The sequence below is a fragment of the Urocitellus parryii genome, chromosome 5 (genome assembly GCF_045843805.1).
Source record: "Urocitellus parryii isolate mUroPar1 chromosome 5, mUroPar1.hap1, whole genome shotgun sequence".
NCBI lineage: Eukaryota > Metazoa > Chordata > Mammalia > Rodentia > Sciuridae > Urocitellus > Urocitellus parryii.
The window spans coordinates 68998330-69022625 of NC_135535.1; the positions used below are offsets into that span (position 1 = coordinate 68998330).

Sequence of the window (24296 nt, forward strand, 5' to 3'; positions counted from 1 at the left end):
ATGGAAGAAATGATTTACAGTAGAAGGGGTAGAGAGAGAAAAGGGGAGGGGAGGGGAGGGGAGGGGGGATAGTAGACAATAGGACAGACAGCAGAATACATCAGACACTAGAAAGGCAATATGTCAATCAATGGAAGGGTAACTGATGTGATACAGCAATTTGTATACGGGGTAAAAGCGGGAGTTCATAATCCACTTGAATCAAACCGTGTAATATGATGTATTAAGAACTATGTAATGTTATGAACGACCAATAAAAAAAAAAACAAAAAACAAAAAAAAAACAGCAGGGCTATTTTTATTTGTAATGTTTAGGTTTGATTACAAGTGATTAGACCAAATGCTCAGCACCAATTGCTCTTCCCTGTAATATATTAGCTACAGCAATAATGAGATTTAGGATCTTCATCCTAATACTAAAATCAACTCCAGTGTTTTTCACTGAAGAACAAGATTTAGTATAAAATAGGTCCTTCTTGGATTCCATCCAAAGTGGGGAAGTATGTCCATTTAAAAAATACTAAATAAAGGTGAATATGCAAACTGTGTTTATTGTGTGCTTGGAACTATTTTAAGTGCTTTAAAAATATTAATTCATTATAGTGAAGTCAAAAGGGCTTTACTATAGAAAGATAATACCACAAAATATCTCTAATAATGTACAAATTTTACTCTTAAGGCAGGAAAAACAGACTCAATCAAAAACAATAACAGGCCGGGTGCAGGGGCGCATGCCTGTAATCACATCGGCATAGAAGGCTGAGGCAGGAGGATCGAGAGTTCAAAGCCAACCTCAGCAGTAACAAGGCACTAAACAATTCAGTGAGACCGTGAGGCCCTGCCTCTAAATAAAATGTAAAATAGGGCTGGGGATATGGTTCAGTGGTTGAATGTTCCTGAGTTCAATCCCCGGTACCAAAAGGAAAAAAAAAAAAAAAATTCACTTGAGTTGAACTTACCTGAGTATATTACCACTTACCACGTTGAACTTTCCCACCCTATCTTACCCACACTGTGCTGAGTATATTGTGTGTATTTTAACCCCCTGTGTAAAAGGTTTTGCAAATCTCTATTTCCTTACAGATTATGCTGATGCTACTGGTTCCCAAATATACCTGTGTTTCAGAAATAGAGGACAAACTGAAAGGCTACATTTCCCTGATTCTTTATAATTCAGCTAGTCACAAAGCTTAGCTGAACAGACATATCTGCATGAGATCTGGGAAAGTTCAAGGGTACTGAGTGAGGCCAAAGTTCCACTTCTTTCACTTCTGGTATACCATGCCATGGAGGTGTTTGTATACCAGCTTAGGACCGTGTCTGGCTCTATGGGTGTTGAGAGGCAGGGAGCCACCATCTTCCTGGTCCACATCATGGCAGAAGTTGGCGGTGGGAGGGTTCTAAAACCAGCAGTTGTGATGGCACTACTATTTCCAACGGTTCCTGGATGTGGAAGAGGCACAGCTCACTTAGTGGGCCGGTTCTGCAGTACCATTTTGGTAGTCCTTCTTGGAAGCTCAACCTAGAGCCTGCTTCTTCAGCCTTCACAATTTTATAAGCACCTAATTATCTCTACCATTTAATCTCTTCCTGCTTTAGTTTAAATGACTCTTGTTATTTGCTGTTGAACTCCGGTCATGGCAACTTGACTCACCCAAGATGGTTATCTGAACAGGTTGGGTTAGGGGCTAGTGAAGATCCAGTTGCATTAAAGAATGGAAAGTTTCTAATTCATATCTTGCAGTGTCAAAATAGTTCCTTAAACTAATGCCTATATGCATATGGAGAAAGTGCCTGTTGAAGAAGTTATTTTAGTTATTTATTTAGTTATTTATCACACTACAGTATGAGAAGCACAAGAAGTATGAAAGTTGGGGCTGGGGCTGGGGCTCTGTGGTAACGCACTTTCCTGGCATGTTTGAGGCACTGGGTTCGATTCTCGGCACCACATATAAATAAATAAAATAAAGGTCTATCAACAACTAAAAAAAATATTTAAAAAAAAAGAAATATGAAAGCTATGCTAGACAGGCGTCTATCTGCACTTCAGAACTTAAAAGAAAAAAAATTCAAGGCTCAGTGTTGTGAACTTTTGGAGCAACACATGCCAGAGAACCAATGAGTATCTTGGCTTACTCTGCAAGAATCTTTTCTCTCAAGACTGATATGGCTAAGCCTGATTCCAAGATGGTGGCTCCCTGCCAAGTTGAATGCAGCAGCCTCCAGTAAAAGTGATGGCAGGGATGGGGGTTTTGGATCCTGGCTGGGTGGACCATTGGAGGCGCTGGGAGTAGACCAAGCCGTTTAGGGTCCCTACATCTTTGAGGTCCTTCGGGAGGAGGAGGAAGAAGAGATGTTGGACGCTCGGCAGGGTATCCTGTCTGCTTTTCTGGAAGAAGATTTCCTCCTCAATATCTGCAAGGAAGTTGTGGAAAGATGGTCTGAAACTCAGTGAGTTGTCACCAAAGTGAAAAAAAGAAGATGAGGTATGGGGCACTGTCACCCTCATTGAGAAGCAGGCACGGATTGTGGTGAAGCCCAGGATGGTGTCACAAGAGGAAAAGGTCACAGGTGAAGAGGATGAAGCAGAGGAGAGGATGATTCAGGTGCCACCATGATGAACACCGGTTCTCAGAAATCTCTGTTTCGAAACACCAATGTAGAAGATATCCTCCATGCTCGGAAATTGGAGAGAGCTTCACTTCGAGATGAGTCCCAAAGGAAGAAGGAACAGGACAAGCTGCAGCGGGAAAGAGACAAACTAGCCAAGCAGGAGAGCAAAGAAAAGGACACAGAGAGGGGAGGGAAATCGATGACCTGGGCTGTGGGGTTCTTCCCCTGCTTCAAGAACTTGACAAATCGGAAAACTGGTTGTGCATATGTGTATTTAGGAGAAATGAGAGAACAATGCATAGTGACTTCCCAAGGCATTTCCCCTTTTGTTTACATAGTCAAAAGGAAAATCACAACTGCTTCTCATTACAAAGTGTGTCATGTTTTGGTGATGTGGGTGATCAGATGATTATAGTTGATGTCTGTGCCAAAGAGCTGCAATTGGGGCAATCTTTATATTTTAATACTGAAGTCCTGTGCTCCTTTTGGCACCTTTTATATAAAATACCTTCTCTCACCTTGGATAAAGTTTTCCTTGGATGAAGAGCAGGATTCAGAAAGCTAACAGTTACACTTTTCATTTGGGAGAAGAAACATGACCATTCCTCTGAGATTGAAAAGTGCAAGTACAATTGCTTCAGAGGAAATATTTATTCTTAAATGTAGTATAGTTTATGGCTGATGTATAAATCGAATAAGGAAGCCAGGTGGGGTGGTGCACACCTTTAATCCCAGCCCTCTAAGGAGACTGAGGCAGAAGGATCACAAATTTGAGGCTAGCTTGGGCAACATATCAAGACCAGTCCCCCCCAAAAAAACCTACCTGGATGCAGATTTTGTGTTACATGACAGCAAACGAGGAAAGTGTGAAGAAATTATTTGGAGTGGTTCCAAGATCTGAGATCTTTTTTAAAGAAAGTTTCAACTGATAAGAGAAAATAGTATCTTTTTAGTTAAAGATAGTTACATATTTTCCTCAATTTAGGCTGTGACATTAAGAAGAATGGGTCAATACTGAGTGCAAAATATCATTGTTAAACTACATTCATTTTTTTTTATCATCATGAATTTTCTTGAGTGCCAGTAGAAATTTTAATCCCAATTTTCCCTAAAACATGAGTATTAAGACCTGGTATTTCTGATGTAGAAAAACTGGAGGAATTGCCCTTTTAAAGAAAAGACACACAGTGAAATCTGGATAACACAAAAAAATAGTTAAAGAGTCTACACAACAGGTGTTAACACGTTTATTGAATGAATGAGTGGGAAAACTGCCTGAGAGAGTCAAAGTGAGCAGGAACTCTCTATTTCTACCTTTTTCACAAGTCACATTCAATTATAAATAAGGCTCTTCTTTACTTGACTTCAGGCCATAGAAGACTGTCAAGAAGCCTAATGAGAGCATTTTCTCTTATAAAACAAAGTAGATATTTTATACCATGAGTCAGCAATTTACCAACAGCGGGGAAAATTTGGCTATCTTTTTTTGTATGGTACAAACTAAAAATGTTTTTTACATTTTTAAGAGGTTATAAGATAAAGAACACATGAAAAAAACCATATTGTGGCCTGTAGAGCCTGAAATATTTACTATCTAGTCCTTTGGAGAAAGTTTGCTGACCTTTTTTTTTTTATATCATTAACTATGAGATTAACAAAGATTTTTATCTTTGTGCAGAAGGTTGAAAATAAAAAAGCATGGTTAAGGAAAAGGAAATTATGTCACCTATTCATAAAGTCCATGACATTGCAAAAATAACCACATTTTTAAAAATTAGGAAGGAAGGAAGGAAGGAAGGAAGGAAGGAAGGAAGGAAGGAAGGAAGGGAGGGGCAGGCTAAGAATCAGATGCTGAGTGCCCTCACACGGGTTCAGGAATTCAATCTTAACAATGTTCTTATGGGGATGCAATGACTGAGACAAAGAGCAGAATCATGAGAATTAGAATAGTGACATTTGAGAGCAAAAAGATGAGTCTGAGCTGGGCATGGTGGCGCACGCTTGCAATCCCAGCAGCTTGGGAGGCTGAAGCAGGAGGATCATGAGTTCAAAGCCAGCCTCAGCAATGGCAAGGCCCTAAGCAATTCAGTGAGACCCTGTCTCTAAATAAAATATAAAATAGTACTCAGTGGTTGAGTGCCCCTGATCTCAATCCCCATTACCCACCCACCCAAAAAAAAAGATGATCCCAAGTTTTCCAGACTCTACTGATCATTCTTCAGTTGCAACCTTATCATTCCTTGACTGAAGTGTTCTTTCTTTACCAGAAGGAAGAACCATTTTCTTCATGTTCCACCTATACTACCTATCATTGTTTCAGACTTTTAATAGAGCAATGCATCCCAGCATTCACCAGGACACCAATCAGAAAGTCAAATCCAGGAGGAAATACATGAATGCATGTGTGTGTGTGTGTGTGTGTGTGTGTGTGTGTTGTGTACTTTGCTAATCATTTATTGCCATAAAACATACCACCCCTCACCCCAAGACTTAGTGACTTAAAGCAACAATTTTATCTATCTTATGAGTCTGTGTTTATCAGTCTGGGCTGAGAACAGCTGGGTAATACTTCTGGTCTGTGCCTGATCAGCTCTTCATGGCTGGGTTCACACACATCTCTTGGGTGACAGTGAACTCTTTGTATGATCTTTCATTCTTCAACATGCTAGCTTGGGTTTGCTCATGTGGAGTGGAATGGTTCCTAGTATGAGAGTGGAAACTACAACATTCCATGAAGCCTAGATTAAGAATTTGTATAACATCATTTTCTCTACACACTGTCCATCGAAGCTGGTCAGAAATCTGCTCATTCTCAATCAAGTGGGGAAATAGAATTTACTTCCTGATGAGAAAGGGCAAATAATTTGTAGCCATTCTTTCAATCTACCATATATAATGACAAACAACAATAATAATATCTAGCCTGGTGAAAACATGAGGAAATGGATTAGTGGTACAGTGTAGACAGAGGCAGGAGGAATATAACTTATGTCAGTGGAATCTAATGATATAGTTGCACTCAGAGATTTGAGATTTAATATGCTAGCTAAGGTGCTAGAAGTGATTCTATTTTTTGCTGGTTGATTGCATTAAAGTCTAAGTAACTTTATTTTACGATGCAAAAATTAATTTGTGTAGCATAGATGAAGAGGAAAAGGATTGATAACCAAATCAATAGCCCCATAATGGGGGCCAGGAATAGCCATTGCAATTAGAGCTACCACCTGATTAAGTTTATGATACTCCACTGTCACTCTCAAAGATCTGTGTCACTCACACAAATGAGTTAAGTGGGATGCAGTATTGCTTTATATTTACCATTTGGAGATTCCACTCGGCTCATCTTATCACCAGACTAAGAGAATATTTATGGAATGTACTTCAGGGACCTTTCTGAAGGAGCTGTGGGTCAGTGAGCTGACTCATGCCTGAAAATTACCAGAGAGTCTGTGACTCTGCTGAAGTGATTCAAATCAGACCTCTGTTTTAAAGCTTAGTCTTCTTTTTGCTACACCATGCTGTCTTTCCAACTGAGGACAGTTTTGAGAGGGAAGGGAGGCACTAAAACTAGTGAAAAGTTAGACTTCTTTTTGCAATAATAAGTTGGTTCGTTGGTAAAAAATATGTACATGTTATTCAACAACTGTCTTTAAGAAGAAAGTTCTTTCTAAAAAATAAACATATATTTGTATATTAAAACAACAGTCAAATGAAATTCATTTATCTTGATTACCCAAATATTAAAAAATAATGTAAGTAGATTGTTGGTGAACAACCATCTAACAAAGAAAAACAAGCAAGTCAGGATTAAATTTTTAAAAATCTTTTTTTTTTTTTTTTTTTGGAAACACTGCAGAACTTTCTAGGAGCCCAAATCTTGAAGATCCAGATACCCGTGAGAAGATAAGGGCACTGAGGAGAGCCCCAGAACCCCTTGGAAGCACTTGTTTTGCATAAGCAGTGTGAGCAGCAGCAATAGATAACAGATAAACAGAGTGTTCAGAAGCCTCACAGCTGGAGAGACAAAAGGGACAGTTAAGGACCCACAATGAAGGAGGAGCCTGTTAGAAAACCCTGAGGGGCTAAATCCAGCAGGAAGAGTGATTCAAAAAATAAACAAGTTCCCTCAAATGTTGAAACCCACTTTTGAATCAGATCTATGTTAGATGGTATTGAGATAATCAAGTCTACTGCCTGCCAGGAAGACATTCAATTCTCTGCTAGAGGATAACATTATCCCAAATCTCTATGATTTTTCATATATGTTGTTCAACATTTGAGTTAAAAATCATTAATATAACAACAACAAAAAAAAAACAAGAAAAAAAAAGTGATAATAATACAAACATACCTGTAGGTGATCCAGATATTAGTTATCAGATTGGGCTTTAGCAAAAGGAAGATTTTTACCAGATAATTGAAAATGCATGTAAAGAAAATTATAGAATTATAAATAAAATAACTTAAACTTTAAAACCACATAGTTAATTCGAGTACGTCATAACAATGGATCAGATCAGTGAACTGTAAGTAACATCGATTAGTAGAAAAAACCATAAACCAAAGTATGGTAATGCAGGTCAGCTGCCTTAGCAAGGGACTGAGATTAGCATGCAGAAAATTTTGTGGGGAGCCCTACTGGGATTATCACTAGGAGGGAATTAAAGAAAGTAAAATAGGCAGAGGAAAAATTAGGAAAAAGCATTACAGGACACTCTCAAACTGGGATAGCCCTTCAGAATTTTACCAAGGGCAATGGGGCCTGTCTTTTATGCTTCTGGATCAATCATTTGATGCAGGTTGTTTCCAGGCAAAGGGCATGATCTTGAGGGAAGTGGGCTCTATTCATTTGAGTTCAATTCCTGGAAGACTGGCCTATGAGAGCTGTCAGTCCCAACATGACCAGCAGCTGGAAAAAAATCAGCCTTCAGGCCCTGACTGGGAGATATGGATGGTGAAGCACAGCAACCACAACCCAAAGAGAAGGAGAGAAAAGGTGTAAACAAGACAGTAAATGAGAGGAAGGGAAGCTGTGGGCGGGAGGGGGAGAGAAATGGGATACAATGTCAGGGTCTAACACATGAATAATCAGAATTCAGAAAAGGAATGGGGCAGAAGCAATATTTGAAAATTTTCTGAAACTGACCAAAGAAATCAAAACGTTTATTTTAAAGTCCTATGAATTCTGGTATCCGAGTAGAAATTGGGAAACATTTCTAACTAAATGTTAATGAAAAATATGGAAATACAGGGAATGCTGCTATAGCTGTTTACATAAACATTTATATTGTTGAGTGCATGTATCAAATAGGTAAAAGGCTTAAAATCAATGATCTAAGTATCCATATCAAAGAGTTAGAAAAGGGACAGCAAATTACACAGAAAGGAAATTAGGGAGGGGAAGGATAAGCAGAAAAATTTACTGAAATAAAACTCTGAATTGCAGAGATAGTCTACAAATGCAAAAGGTAGCTCTTTGAAAAGAGTAATGAAAAGAGAAAATCCCTAAGGAGACTGTTCAAGAGAAAAGAACAAAAATTACATCAAGAATGGAAAATGGAACATGGTTACAGATCCTACACATATTAAAGAAATAATAAGAAGCAATTATATATATCCTTACATCAATGCTCTTTAGGACTTAGATGAACTAGAACAATTCCTTGAAAAGTACAACTACCAAAAGTGACACCAAAAACCTAAGTAATTTTATATGTATTGAAGAAGTTGAATCTGTAATTTGTAAACAACCCACAAAGAAAATTCCAGACTCAGATGGCTTCATTGTGGAATTCTTCCAAACTTTTTTAAAAAACCACAACAGCAATCTTACATAAAAATTTTTCTGAGACTAGAAAAAGGAAAGAGTACTTACTTAATTATTTTATGAGGCCTCATAACCTGAACATTAAACCTAGACATGAACATAAAAAGAAAGGATAATTATGGATCAGTCTTCTCAAGAACACAGATGCAAAAATCCTAAACAGAATCTTAGGAAATGAAATTCTAAAATTAAAAAGAAAAAAAAAAAAAGAAAAGACCAAGTTGACTCTATTCTAAGAACCTGAAGTTCATTTTTCACTCAAAACACAATCACTGTATCACACTACATTAATAGGATAGAGGGAAAAAAAAAGTGTATGATTGAACTGAAAGATGCAGAAATGTCCTTCATAAAATACAACACACTTTCATGATAAACTTTAAGTGTATTAGAACTGAAAAGCAAACTTATTTTCTGATCAAGATTAATAAAAATGTACAATACATACCATATTTGATCATAGGAATTTTCAAATGAGATATTTGTGGTACATATATCTAACAAATGACTCATTCAGAATATATAAAGAACTCCTAGAAAAAACTGAAAGAATAATTCAATTTTTCAAAGGAACAAAAGACTCCAACAGGGACTTCATTTAAAAGGAACATCCAAATCGCCAATAAAAGTGGGAAAAAAAGTTCATATTCATGATTCCTTGAGGAAATGCAAATTAAATTTACAATATGTTGTCAATACTCACCCACCAGAAAGAAGGGTTAAAGCAGGTGGAGAAGAAGGAAGAAGAGGAGGGGGGAGAAGAGAAAGGAAAAGAAGGAGAAGAGAGGAGGATGGTGGGAGAAGAAGAGGAGAAGGAGGAAGAGAAAGGCAAATGTCATTGAGGAGGTACTTGTCAGCAGAGCTGGAACTCTGTTGATACTGTAGGTGGGCATAGGAATTGGCACTACTGCTTTGGCAAATTGGTAGCATCGCCTTAAAATGAATATAAGTATACCATAGAATCCAGCAATGCCATTCATACAAACATAACCAGCAGAAAAGTGCACATATGTTCATCAAAAGCTTTGTATAAGAACATAATCATTTCTAGCGCTATTCATAAAAGCCAAAAACTAAAACATAGCAAATCTCCATCAACAGTAGAATTGATAAAAATCTGTGGTGGAGGAACATAAACTATGAAAATAAACAAACTGCCCAAAAACCATAGATGAATCTTGCAAACATAATGTTGAACATGAGAATCCAAGAATTCGTCAATAGAATTCGAGAACAAGCAAGACCCACTTACAATGCAGAAACCAGGGCAGGGGTTACTCTCAGTGGGTACAGTAGGAACAGGAGGGAGACATTCTGACTGTGTGTTTGTGTGTGTGGTGGTGGTGGGGGGACCTAATTCTTTTTCGGATTGCTGGTTTCAGTTTATAAAAAATTCAATAAAATGTTAATTAAGGTTTGTGCTCTTTTCTCTATTTATGCTATTTGTAAATCAAAAGTAAATGTTTCCTTGTAAAAATACAGTAAGAATTATTATTTTTTACATATATTCAAGTACTTGCATTTTCTATCTTAAATATCATGCCTAGCTATCTTCTGGAGAGTTTATCTTTTTAAAATAATAATTTAAAATGCTCAATGCCTATGATTTTCTTCAGATTTGCATATTACGGACTACAACTTGAATTTTTTGCTACTTTGAAATGATCCTGCTCTGTAGATTTTGTTTATTTGAAAAAGTATCTCTCTTGGGCTGGGGTTGTGGCTCAGTGGTAGAGCACTTGCCTCTCATGTGTGGGGCACCAGGTTCAATCCTCAGCACCACATAAATAAATAAAATAAAGGTATTGTGCCCAGCTACAACTAAAAATTAAAAAGAATTAAAAAAAAAGAAAAAATATCTCTCTGTAGTCATCAAAGTATCTGGTAATCTCAGAGCAAATGCCACTAAATTGAGAATATTTTTAATTCAATAATGTTATGTTGAAGTTTGTGAATACTAGAACCCAAATATTGTGTTAGATTACATCTTTTTGCATACATTCAGGATCTACTTATTTAAAAAATATTTTTATAGAACTGAACTTATCAATTAAGTATGTGATTCTTTCAAGTGTTTTATCAAAAAGTATGATCAGTCGACTCTAGATAAATAGAGACCTCCTAGGTTCAGTCATGGAGGAGAGTCCCTCGCTCCTCCTCCCTGATGTGGTGTCTCTGTTTGGGACTTAGGTGCTACGGTGGCCTGAGGAGACATTCGTCCACACTGGCATTCACTGCAATGGCCATGTTCCATCCAGTTGTTGGCTTCTATCCTTCAAGTTATCAGTGTCTTCTAAGAGGTCACATCCTCGGTGATTTTTAGTCAAACTATGAGAGGTCTTCCTTTGATGTCATTCCTCACATCCCTTAGGACTGTCCGTGTGTTCTTAGCGATGCTGTGTGTTTTTCTTAGGAGTATGGAAAAATCCTACCCTCCTTCTAACTCCCTTCTATGGTAAGAGGGGTTGTGGGAAACCTGATGGCTGCCTCAGACCCCTCCAGCTACTCTCTGAGCAGCTCTCTCTCGTTCTATTGCTCACTTTAAGTGAGCACATCTAATTTTAATATATTGGAAGTATGTTTGCCTGATTTGAGGTCAATGGCCAGACAGTCCCTTGTTCTCTGTTACAATCAAGTTGAATTATTTTTCCAGTTATGGAGGTGCAACTTCTCTTGTGAATGATAGTTTCCAATTAAAGGATTTTCCCTTAGCATGCAATTTCAGTGTCTTAAGTTAGTTAATAAATGAGATTGATTTGACAGCATGAAACAACCTCTTGCCACCAAGTTATATAATGGAGTATTCTAATGATTACAGGCTAATGTGAAAAGAACAGTTGAGTATTTAGCATATAAATCAGGTATTATGCAAAACGAGGGCCAAATGGTATCACTGTATACCTTATGAACAAAACGTTTCTCATATTTGAGTAAAGAAAAGGGATGGGAAATTTGAGTTTGTCCCTCAGCACAAAAGTGCTCAGGTACAATACAAACAAAAGACCCAACCACACCACAATCACATTTCAACTTGCAGCTTAGTGAGGAAAACCAGTTATCCATTATGTTGAAATAATATAGCTAACTTTGAATATTTTTGGTTTTTCCATTTTTAATAACATAAAATGACTTTGTTACATTTGTACTGAAAATATGGTCCATATGGACTTTATAACTAGTTTTTCTTTCCCCTTTTCAAAAAAGTAAGAAACATTAAAATAAAAACAATCTGAGTTCTTATCAATACTCTCCAGCGCACGCACACACACACACACACACACACACACACACACACACTCACTCACTCTGTATGAGTTCAGGTCTAATGTTCTCATCTGTGAACTTCCAGACACTAAAGAAAAAAAATATCACTTGTACACAAACTCTCCCAGAGACGAGAATAAGAATAATAAAGCTTACCAATTCATTTTCTGAGGCTAATATAACCATGCCACAAAGACTTCAAGAATATTACAATAAAGGAAAACTGCAAATCAAATTCTCATGAACAAAGATGCAAAAATCCCAAAGAAAATATTAGCAAATTGAGTGTATGGAGTCTTCATTGTTTGAGTTTGTGAATAATTTAGATACAGAAGAACTAGACATTTATATTAAAATAGCACTGTGCTGCATTCATAAATTGTTAACATTAGTACATATAATGATGAGAAACTTGTTTTAAAAGTAAACAGCAGGAGCTGGGGCTGTAGCTCAGTGGCAGAGCGCTTGCCTAGCATGTTTGAGGCCCTGGGTTTGATCCTCAGCACCACATAAAAATAAATAAATAAAGGTCCATTGAAAACTTAAAAAAAAAAAAAAAATCAGCAGCCCCAGTGGTATCATCCGTTAGTACATAGTGCTTATAAAAGTAAATAGCAGCATTTTCCTAGGAAAAATGACTTTTTTTTTCTCTTTTATTTGACAAAATATCTTGAAAGGACATAATTCTGAAAAGTGAAGAAATGAAATAAAGAAAAAGCTAATAGCTGTGAAAAATAAGAAAAGAAAATAGAATTCCTTTAGCAGCCCAAAGAGAGGATACAAAGAGTTCAGGGTATAAATGAAGGGAGATTTAAAAAAAAAAAAAAAAAGGTTGATGCTGGAGAGAGCGACCAGGTATATATCCATGGGGATGGCCGATGGATCTTCAAAAACAGGTGTCTGATGTTCCATATGAAGTTCCAGCACTGTAGTATAAGCTGGTTGTGTATCACTGCATGTGAGCTCAGGGTACAATTCTCCTAAATACCTTGTGAAAATCTAGGTCAGGAGCCTGAACTCAACACTGACCAATACAAGATGGAAAGGGGAATAGTCACCAGTGGTGAGAAGTGAAGATCTTCCTGAGCGGAGAAAATGTGTGCGAGAGCCTGCTGCAACGTACAGATCTTGGGAAGAACACTGGGCCGTTCAGCCACTCAGTTTTAATATCAGAAACAAGATGGCTCTGACGTGAGGATGATATTTGGGTTAAATGTACATGGGAATAAAATCAATGTTAATTGAGTTCTTAATATGTACCAGACAATTTTTTCAAGTGTTTTACATGTATTAATCTATTTAATTCTTACAACAAACATATATCTAAAAAAACCCACATTATTTCCATTTTATAGATCATGCACAGCCAGGTCAGGTAACTTGTCCAAGACAGCACGACTCTTATGTGGCAGAGTTGGGATTTGAACCTAGGGAGTTGATTGACTAAAGCCCATGTTCTTTCCTATCAGGCCAAACTCTCAAAAATGTTATGTCTTCATTTTTTTTCTTTTGGAGAATTAGGTTTTTATTAGCACACAAACAACACAACAATAAAGCCTTTCTTTCTGTTGGCTTCAAAAATCCTAATTTACATCTCAACAAACATCACCTTAGGTCAGAGCCTTATGTCTTGCACAGACTGTCTCCTGCTTAGACTCTCTGCCTTCAGTCCTAGCTCTCAAATCTTTCTCACACTGATTGTTTTAAATATGTACTAGTTATAGTTGCTATTACATAACTAGTTTAAAACTCAAATTGTGTGGGTCAGTTTCTGGCCTGACTCTCAGAAAAGACTTTGGTAGTCAGCATACGTCAGACCAAGTAAGCATCAGTGCCCCCCTCCACTGGTACTCTGGCTCACAGCTGGGGGACTGTCTTTGCCTCACAAATGCCCTCCCATCTATCAACACTTTCCCCGTGCCTCCCCCAGGACTTCTCAAATTTCTTCTTGCTTTATTATCCCTGGTAACACTGATGCAGGGTAGTTAGAAAACTTTTGCAGTAGATATTCTCTTGGTCTCCCCATATCCAGTTTTGCCCCCTGAAAATTGACCCCTCAGGCATACAGCCTTCTTAATCCAAATCCAGTTTCTTCCAAGCCATGCCGGCCTAGTTGTCTTATACCCATCTTTATGTAGAAAATAAAATGTAATCTTTTCTTTCTCCAGTATTTTATTGGTGAGTGAACCATAAGTTTATGTATTTTAAAGCTACTCCTGTTTTGAGCCTAACAGTATCAGGGTAAGATAAAGAGGGAAATTTTTTGAAGTCTGAGTGACTGGATTATTTGTGTGGCTCTCAGAGCTTGACTTCAGGAGAGAGGAAATAACAGTAGGAATTGAACAGGAAAATGTTCTATTTGATTCCTTTTCCAGGACTCAGGATCCAGCAATGGTCAAATAGACCTAGTATCTTAGACTCCTAACCTTGTTGCTTACACAGCAAACCCAGGCACATTAACTGACACATTTAAGGAAAGCATGGAATATGATAAAAGAAAGTTACCAAACAAGTCATTTCCTTTGCATAAGCCATGTAATATCCAAGTTAATTTGCATTGTGGTATTTTAATGCATTCTGGCACCTTTGGGTGAGGATGTCTTTTTGCTCCTGAGCTGGTTCTCACATGCCTGTGCAGTCAAAGCTGAGCTACATGCTCACTATTGGAGTTAACAACACATATTTGGGGGACATGTCATGTCTGTAAGCAGGAGCTTCCTCTTTTGGTGGATGGAGGCACGTATCTGCTTGTTTCAGTTCATTCTTCCTTCCCCAAAGAATTAGCAAGTCAAGGAAACTGACAGCTCATTTTTTAGGAACTTGGAAGAAATGTCAGAGTTGGCAAGCACGAGCCTGTCTCCTCCACAAAAGCTGCCTCCTTGATCCTTGATTCAATTTCACTTAATTACACAAATACTTATTAATTGACAAAGGAAAGGGCAGGGCACCCCAGAGAAGAGAGGAACATGACACAATTTCTGCTATCAGAAGCCTTATGATATAGCTATTACAAAAAAAACTATCATATTATAAAGTGCTGTAAAGTGTCCTGAGAGATGCACAGAGTGCTACGTGGGAGGGCCCAGGAAGAGAGAGGTCACACCTAGTGCCCAAGGCACCTCTGAGAAACAAGTGCTGTAGTCAGCACAGCTCCACCTTCCCCTGGAGGAACGGGCAACTCCTCTTATCTGGAAGATGGGGAAATCTATCTGCTGTCATACGTCAGTTAGATTGAGGAATACATAAAGTATTTATGTGACTTTTCTTAGCACAGTACCCAAAAGGCAGTAGCAACTCAGCAAATGTTAGGGTTTTTTTTGCTTTGATGGTATCTTTGAGATGGACTCTCCCCAGTACAGATAGGAAGTTTGCAAATAGAGACGGGACATAGAGATGGGCATTTTAAGATTATGAAAGGACAGAGGGGTGGGGAAAATGGATTTTGTTCAGGAAAGAGTTAATACTCCAGTTTTACTACAGGGAAGTAAGGAGATGAGCAGGAAAGATGAACTGGCTCCATCATGAAGGGGCTGGAGTATTTGGAAAGTAGACAAGCCTGAGCTTTGCAGTCAGATGGCTTAAGTCCAAACCCTGGTTCTGCCATACCTCGCCACTGTGTAACCCAGAACCAGCTGCTAATTCTCTGTGCCTCGGTTCCTTCATTTATTGAACAGGGTGATAAAAGTGACTTTGCCAAGTTCCTGTTCTGCAGATTCACAGGGTTAAAGTTTGTAAAGCAGGTAGAACTGTGGCTGACACATAGCAAATACTTAACAAATACTAACCAGTTCTTATGAACAGGGTGAAATATTTATCATGAAGTGTCATGGCCTGAAGCTATGCTCCAAATGAGTACATTCAGAGGAAATTGAGTCAGTCTTCACAGGTGGAGCAAAATCTGAAATTCAAAATGCTGAAAAAATCCAAAAATTTTTGAGGACTGATGTGATACCCTAAGTGGAAAATTCCACACCGTGAAACTCTGTTTCCTGCACAAAATTATTCAAAGATATTTTATAAAATTACCCTCAGCTAATATTTATAAAGTGTCTATAAAACCCACATGAGCTTCCTATTTAGACTTGGGTCCCATTCCCCAAGATATCTCATTATGTATAGACAAATATTCTGAAATTCAATTATATCCCAAATCTGAAATACTTCTGGTTTCAAGCATTTCAGATAATTCCAAGACTTATAGCTACTTTACCTGTACTAATGAAAAATGGGCCTTTCTGAAAACTGGCCACGCCTCTCTCTTTACCTGGTTGACCTATATGGTGGTTTCTTAGCAAAAGATGAAGAACGTGTGTGAACTGTTCCCTTAGACCTCCTATTGTTTGGATGATAGTTGTAGGTCCCCTCAACTCCGTAGGGTCTTTAGGTGCATCACAGTTAAGTTCTGCTGTCCATGGCTGCCTTGCAACACCAACAGCAGCCCTTACTTCCTTGTCCTTGCTGGTGACTAGAGGAGCAGTTGTATCATGGTGGACAGAAAGATGACCAAGTGGCAGAGACGAGCTTGAGTCACAATGGTTCAGGTTTTCTGGAACTACAAGTCTCACCTTCATAAAGCAACAGTTGGTGCCTCTGGGCTCAGGGATCGGAGATCTGTATAAACAAGCCCTAGCCCCAGCCCTGCTTGGCTGCAGTCCAGAGCCCGGCTAGTGAAAGAGTGACAGAATCCTCCCAAAGAGGGAGCTTTCCCTGAAGGCCTGGGAGGATCCCAAGTCTTCTCTCTCCAGACCTTATCTTGAGCAGGCAGGTATATTTACAGAGTAACACTGTGTCCTTCGGGTTAAGAACATGTGGCACATCTTGAGTAAGAGACAGATGGTTGGAATTAAATTAAATTAATTTGCTTTCTGGAAACCTATTAAGAGAAAAATTCAATCCGAATGGTTTAGAGATGTGAAAATATACCTAATGCTCAAACCAGGGCCTAAGCCTTCAGCCAAGGGAAGAGATTATGGGAAGAATAGTGTGTGTGTGTGCGTGTGTGGGGGGGTATACATATGTCTGTATAATAGCTCTGTAGTGAGATCAATAAGGGTGAGTTTTACAACTTCAGAGGAGACATAAAGTAAAAGATTTACCAGAGAAACATGTAATCCAAGCATCAGAAAAAGGAGATTTGGAGACCATCCTGCTCAAAACCCCTGAGGCTCAAGCAATGTGCACTAGGCCCAAGGAATGTTGCTTGAGACACAGAGACATATTGGAGGGGAGGGACCTTGATCTCCTGCTCTTCAACCTTCTCATGATATTGAAAGTGGGCTTATCCGTGGGGGCAGAATACATTCTCACACTCAGATGCTGAGCAGCCTGAATTTAATGGCTTACTGATGAGGGGAGTGCTGAGAAATGATAGCTGCCCAGGACCTGAAAACGTCAATGGCCCGTGGAAATTCACATCCCCTCCTGCGATGGGAAAAAAGCCACTACTCCAGAGGTCACCATTTCTTTGGCAAATTGGGCTCAGGTGCAGTCCCTGCCAGAGGGAACAAGGGGTTTGGGTCCCAGGCAGTTTGTTAATCCACAGAGGACTCCTAGATCATTCCTTAAACCTTATTCTTGAAGCCTGAACACTGGAGGATCCCAAGTTCTGATCTTGAAAGTGTCTGGGGTGTGCTCTCCTTCCAACAACCACGGGAAGGGTAGATTGCAAAGAAGTCGATGGCTGCCACAGGAACATTTGGAGATTCACACCGATTGTGACCCTTTCACCGTGGAGGTTCAAGATGGTGAAGAGTACAAAAATCATATCCTCTGAAAATAGTTAATACTGTAGAATGTTTAGCTTGGATAGACCAGGCTCAAGTTTAATGATCATCCCAAAGAAAAATGGACTCACTCTGTAATGCCAGAGAGCAGATCTGATAATAATGAGCAAATTTTACCTTAGTATTAACAGCAAATGAAGACACAGTTAAAGTTACCCATGAAAGGATGAAGTGCCATCTTTCAAACAAGGAATCTACCTATCCCTGGGAGTACTGAAGTAGAGACTCAAGGCCATCTGCCAATTACCATTCAGGCAAAATTTGTGTATAGGGAGATGAAGTAAATAGAAGATTTATCCTTAGTTCATCAAGGTTGTTTTTTAGTTCTTTCAATGGCCCAAACTCTTAAATTGCTTTCATTTTTCTTTATAGAAACCAGAGAGTTAAAAGAATTTTGGTTTTGTTCTTAGGTCCCACAAAGGCCCTTGAGGACCACACAGCCTAACCTCACCTTGTTTTGTACATAGAGACTGGTGTACCAGTTTTTAGGTGCTTCTAAGGTCACATGGTTAGCAAATGTAAAACAGCAACATAAGCCCATGACATAGAGAGCCATGACAGTCTCCTTCCATTTATTATTTATTCAACACATACCCTAGATTGATATCCCTAAAGCACAGTTCTGATTAAGTCATCGCTGCATTTAAACAACTGCAAAAGCTCCCTGTGCTCTTTAAAACTACACTTGGAATTCTTTATTACAACATTTAAGACTCAGTCTCTTTGATTTTATATCCAACTGCAACCTCTCAATACCCTAAGTTCTTTATACACTAAGATGTTTTTTGATTAAGCTAAATGTGTACTCAATTAAATTGGCTTGAAGAATAATTTTATTTCTTAAACTATTGCTTGCCACATTTCTCTTTCATAGGTTTTGCTGATCATCTGGTTATTGGCCAGCATGTGAGAAACCTCAGAATTTTAAAAAATGTGCAGTTTTTCTGGAAAATTAGGACAAGATGCCGTGGAATGAACAAGTTTTAACCAAATCTGCACTAAGACGCTTCCTATGATGCACTGTAAATACGAAGGGGAACTAAACCTAGTTGTTATGGTTTGTATTTGGAATGTTCTCCAAAGGCTTTTGTGTTGAAGCCTGGTCCCCAAAAAAACCAATGTCCAGAGGTGGGGCTTTTGGTACATGATTGGATCATGAGGACTGTAACCTTATCAGTGAATTAATCCATTATTGAACTCAGCTGAATGGACAATTGTGAGGTGGTGGAAGTTATAGGAAGTGACACCTAGTTGAAGGGAGTAGGTCCTTGTGTGTGTCATTGGGGACTAACTCTTGTCTTGGGCCTTTTCTCTCTCCTCTCTTTCTCTCTCCCCCCTCTTCCTGGCTGCCATGAGATGAACAGCTGTGCTCAACTACATGCTCTCCCCATGATGTTCTGTCTCACGACAGGCCTACAAACAACAGAGCCCAGTCACTGTAGACTGAAACCATGACCCAAAAGAAATCTTTTCTCATTTAAGTTGTTCTTCTCAGGTGTTTTGTTACAGTGACGGAAAGCTGACTAACACATTACTAATAGCACATTTCCAAGAATTTCATAATATTTTTCCCTTCACCATAGAAATAAATCAAAGCTTTTAGCATGTGCCTCCCAGACACCAGCTTCTCAGAAATCATTCTGCAGTTATGTGAGAGTATTTACCTTCCAAAATCAACACCAGCATCTTTAGCATTTTAAGAAGAAAGGTCAAGTGCCCTGAATGCATTTAACAGATTCCTCCAGAAACACTGAAGACATCTATAATTTTGTACTTTAAAAGAAGTGACAAAATAAAATGTGCTGAATCACAAATTAATCTGAATTCCTGACAATAACTTTGACTCTTAACCACTGTTACAAGCCAACATTTCTGTTATGATTGACAATCTATACTTTCCAATTTCCATGTGAAATAAGCCAGGATTCTCCTCTGTTGAGCACACACAAAAACCAGAATGACCTAAAATGGATCTGTTTGCTTGCCAGTTAGTTTTTACTGCCTAACAACTTACTACCCAGAACTTAGTGGTTTAAGACAACATCTATGGAATTGTTAGAGTGTGGACAGTCACCCAACACCTGAAACAAACATCCCCCAAAGATGAATTTATTACTGGCATGGCAGGGAAATAGTCATGCTTACCAAGCCCAGTATCTACAAGCAGAGCAGAGTGCTGATATTATAGAAGGTGTGGGGAAATCACACAATTCAAAAATTGGTGGGTTCTTAGGGTCACAGAGGTATGCTTACTCAGGTGAATTTGTTCCTCATTGATTGACTTACAGAAATGAAGATCTACTATTGCTTGATTAGCCTTCAAAACGCATGTTCAATGAGACAAGTTGTTGCTTATTAAATGGGTTTAAAAATGGTATGATGGCTAAATGGTAATATGGCTACAGAGAATGAGTCTTTTTCTAAAAGCACAGGAATAGGCAGCCTTAAAGATGGTTCCCTCTGATCCCTGCATCCTGCTGCCATATCCTTGTGTAATTCCCTCCCCTTGAATGTGGGCTGGATTTAGTGTCTCCCTTCTAACAAATACCTTTCATAGAAGTGAGGAGCTGTAACTTCCAAGATTAGTTTATTTAAACAAACAAACAAAAAATGTGGCTCTTGGCTTAGGAAATTCTTTCACTTGGTCCTGTGTGGCTCTCTCACACTGGGGGAAGCAAACTGCATGTTGTAAGCAGCTGGGTGGACAGGCCCATGTGGCAAGTAAGTGTTATCACCACTCAACAGCCAATGAGGACCAGAGGTTTGCCAACAGCTATGTGAGTGAGATTTGAAGTGGATCCTTCCTTGGTAGAGTGTTGAGATGACTAAAGCTTCAGCCAACACCTTGACCTTGGCCTTGTGAGAGACTTTGAGCCAGAGACATACAGATGAGCTATATATAACTATTTGGATAAGAAACAGTAAAAGTGAGCCCTTATAAAAGGGAAGCTATGACTATAAAGAGAGTGTTTGAAAATATAAGCACATAAACACACAATCATGGAATCATGATGCTGAATTCAGCCTGAACATCAAGTAACCCCATCTTTCAACAGGATTTTTCCTGGTTAGTAATAAACAACTCTTCCATTAATAAATTTTGGGAATTGTCATTGTAGTAGCCCTCACTTCAGGAATGTATGCCAAGTTTTCTGCATTTAAGTTTAAATATCATGTCTCACCTTCGCATTTAGGATCTAAGACCACAGAAAAGATTCTAGTTAGTCACCCTTTAAGATATCCATTCATCTAAACCTGATGTCTTTACGTTCTCTTCCTAATTGACCAGGTGACTTCAGTGATCCTATGATCGGACAAGGAACTCACATGGATCTAGATGTATAGGCATCATTGTAAATTATAATATTTGTCATATCTGTTTTCTCAAGTTATCAAATTTAAAGTCAAATTTTTTATCTGTTTTGTTTTCTGAATTCTTGTCCAATCAACCACTCATACTAGTTTTTAATAAGACCTTCCCATTGGACCATTCTGGCTTCCATTCTAACACTGTGGTTTTTCTATAAATTTTGTGCTCATATTTGCAGAGTCAATGGTTTCCATGTGTTTTATTTCAAAAATTATTAATGATCTTGAAATTCACCATAAGGAAAAAGCAAAATATGTAGTATTAGATACAATTCTCCAATCTTGTAAAGGCAGATACTTGCCCTCATGTTTTTATGTTAAAAGTTGTTTTAAATTAAGAGTCTTACATAATTTACCACAAAACTGGATGATTAAACATAGTTATGTATTAAGTGATTGTTATAATGGCTCCTTCAAACACTTTCTAAAGAAATATCCATCAATTATTAAATAACATAAAAGAATGTTACTCATAGGTAAAAATGGAGGTTATAATTTCTTCTATGAAAAGCTGAGCAACAAGTTCTTTTTCAAAGTTGAATTCAATTTTGTGTCTATGAGGACAAATATCAGACTAAACTGCTTCTGAGAACATCTTTTCCAAAAATATAGCTGATTGTAAGTGTGAATGAAGGTCCTTTATACATTGTCAGTTAGTATTTGTTTTGTCTATGGATGTAAAGTCTTAAGGTAGGAAGGAAGAGACACACTATTACTTCAGAAATTCAGATGAAGAATGTTTCTTCTGTATCTATATTATAGAGGAACTATTAAAGAATGTCCATATTATAAAATCAATAATATAAACACATAGATTTAAAGTTCACCATAAACAAACGATATTGAATTCCACGTGATAGTTATCTTTTGTATGTGGTGTATTATTTATCTTACATGTTTATAGTGCATTATGTTTTCATGTGCTTTATAATGCTATTAAAAAGCGGGGAGCCAGATTCTGGTAGAGTCCTATAAGAACAGAATTTTCTGGTTGTTTCTTGTTCATGAGTGTAAAATATACTTCAAATATATTACTAAAACTGTAAGCTAATATTTCTATGGAAATTTAGAATTTTTGTAATTCTAATTTCTTGATTTTTTTTCATATAATAGTCACACAATGTTTTGGCAAAAAAACCCATTTTATAGAGAGGAATGTGATTCTCATAAGGTTATGTCTTGCCCAGTGTCACTCAGCCAGTAATTGGTATAATCAGAACCACACTTAGGTCTTATGGTTCCAATTCATGTCTTTCCATTTCATCACATACCATTACATTATCTTTACCCACAACCTCCCATAACCATTCTATTCCCTGTGTACAAAAGGCACCACATCAATCCTATGAGAACAACACAGGAGAAACATAATCTCTTAAAAGTGCTCGCTGTCCCTCAGCAATTAAAGAATCCAGTGGGCCTTCAGAGTCTAATAACTTGTTCATTAGTTATATCACCAGGCATTTTGAAGGTATGCAAAGTCACAAACACTTACAAAATACATGATAACAAGCCCAGAAAATAATCAGGAAATTTCTTTGGTGTGGGAGAAATTCTACATACTTCTCTCTCGGTATAAACACACATATACATTTGTTGTTTATATTCTCTTGAATATTCTTAACAAATCTTCATGTTGTTGAAGGCTTATAATGAATTCTGTAGAGAGAGACATTTATGTAGTGTATTATGGTTTATAGAGCATTTTTAAATTCATGTTTTATTTGATCATCCCACCAAAGCTGTGAGGTAAGCAGGATTATAGACATAAAACTGAAGCTCAGAGAAATCAGGAGATTCTCTCAAGTGTAGACAATCCTCAGGTGCAGGAGGTAGCTCAACTCAGAACATTAAAGCTGGAAGGGGTTTCCTGAGATAACAAGTAGGGCAACATCTCCTAGCATGTTCTGTGCCATGCTGGTCTTGTGAGATGCTCTATAAAAATTGTCCAGTGCTTAAATAAATTTAAGAAACACTGCATATTGTTAAACAATAAACTCTATTGGAAAATGCTGACAAAGAGTAGTCTTGTGTAAACAAGGTATCTTATTTTCAAAAATATAAAACACATACTTAAGATCATAAGATTACGTATATCAGAATCATAAATGGAACCCAAATCTCCAAATCTCAGTGCAATGCTCTTTCTAATGCCTCATACAGCTCTCCATATTCAAACGCTTACTTATTCTAGATAAAATAATTTTGTCAGACTTTATATTCAAACCAGAGGCATGATTTGAATAAAAATCTTATAAAAAAAGAAAAAAGACTATCCTTAGTTCTTAATTTACCTTTGTGCTACCAAAGTCATCTTGATAATGATAATAGCTACCATTCCTGAAGACCAAAATTATAAATAATTTTTAAAGCTCTTAACAGACTTGCAAGTTAAATGCTTTTACAGAAGAAAACATTGAGGCTTGGAAAAATAATTTAAGGAAGATCACTCATTTATTAAAAAGGAGAACTATGATTTAAATTTTAATCTATCTGCTGGCCAAGTCTTAAAAAAAAAATCCTGAGGGTACAGTTTCTTTTGAAAGAGATCCTTGAGTTTTGACCATCTTTCATCTTGAATCATGACTACTGCAGTGAATTTTAAAGAGCAAGAAAGTCATATCAACAGAAACAAAACAATAAAACCTAAACAAAGACTTAGTAAACTGGCCATAAACAGAGTGTTCAAGGAAAGAAAAAGCAGGTTAGATATAATTGCAATGGAGACCATATGCATTCTCTTTTTAAAACCTCTAATTCTGTAATAAGTATTTTTAAAATAGGACCAAAATCCAGAAGCACTCTTTAACTTTTTTTACTACTAAAAACCAAACGAGCAACCATTGGCACATTAGTGAGTCTTGTCAGATCAGAATTTCAGGTCAAATGGAGACTTAGAAAACTAGGGCACTTACTAGGACTTAATCCATCTTCAACATCCCGACAATTGGTCCAGCCTCTGCCTGAACACCATGGAGGGCATCTTAATAGCCCTGAAGGGAAACCATCTTCTTATTGTACAACACCAAATGTAGGAAGTTACCTGACCAGACTGCATGCCTCTCAAAAGCAGGAGCGGTTTCTGTCTTGTTGAAAGTACATCTCTAATGATTAGCAAAACGGAGTCCATTTCTGAGTATTTTTTTTTGAATGATTGAATGAAACAGACATGAAATTTCCTTCTTAAAATGTTTATCTTATTATTCTAAAATCTGTTCTCTGGGCAAAAGTTAAATGATTTTTCCAGAGGGCACCCAATGAGCAGGCCTCTCAGGAAACAAAATAAAACGTAGAATCATTTTTTAAAAATTGAAATGTCACTTAAATACCATTAATTTTACCCATTTAAAATGTACAATTTAGTGTCTTTTAGTATATATACAAAGTTGTGCAATCGTCCCACTTTCTAATTCTAGAACTTTTTTTTTTTATCAGTCCCC

At 37.7% G+C, this 24296-nt stretch overlaps 1 pseudogene; it reads left to right on the forward strand.

Moving 5' to 3' along the window:
- The first annotated feature begins 1286 nt into the window (after window positions 1–1286).
- The window catches only part of LOC144255007 (uncharacterized), a 93289-nt pseudogene continuing 70279 nt past the window's right edge, over window positions 1287–24296 (forward strand).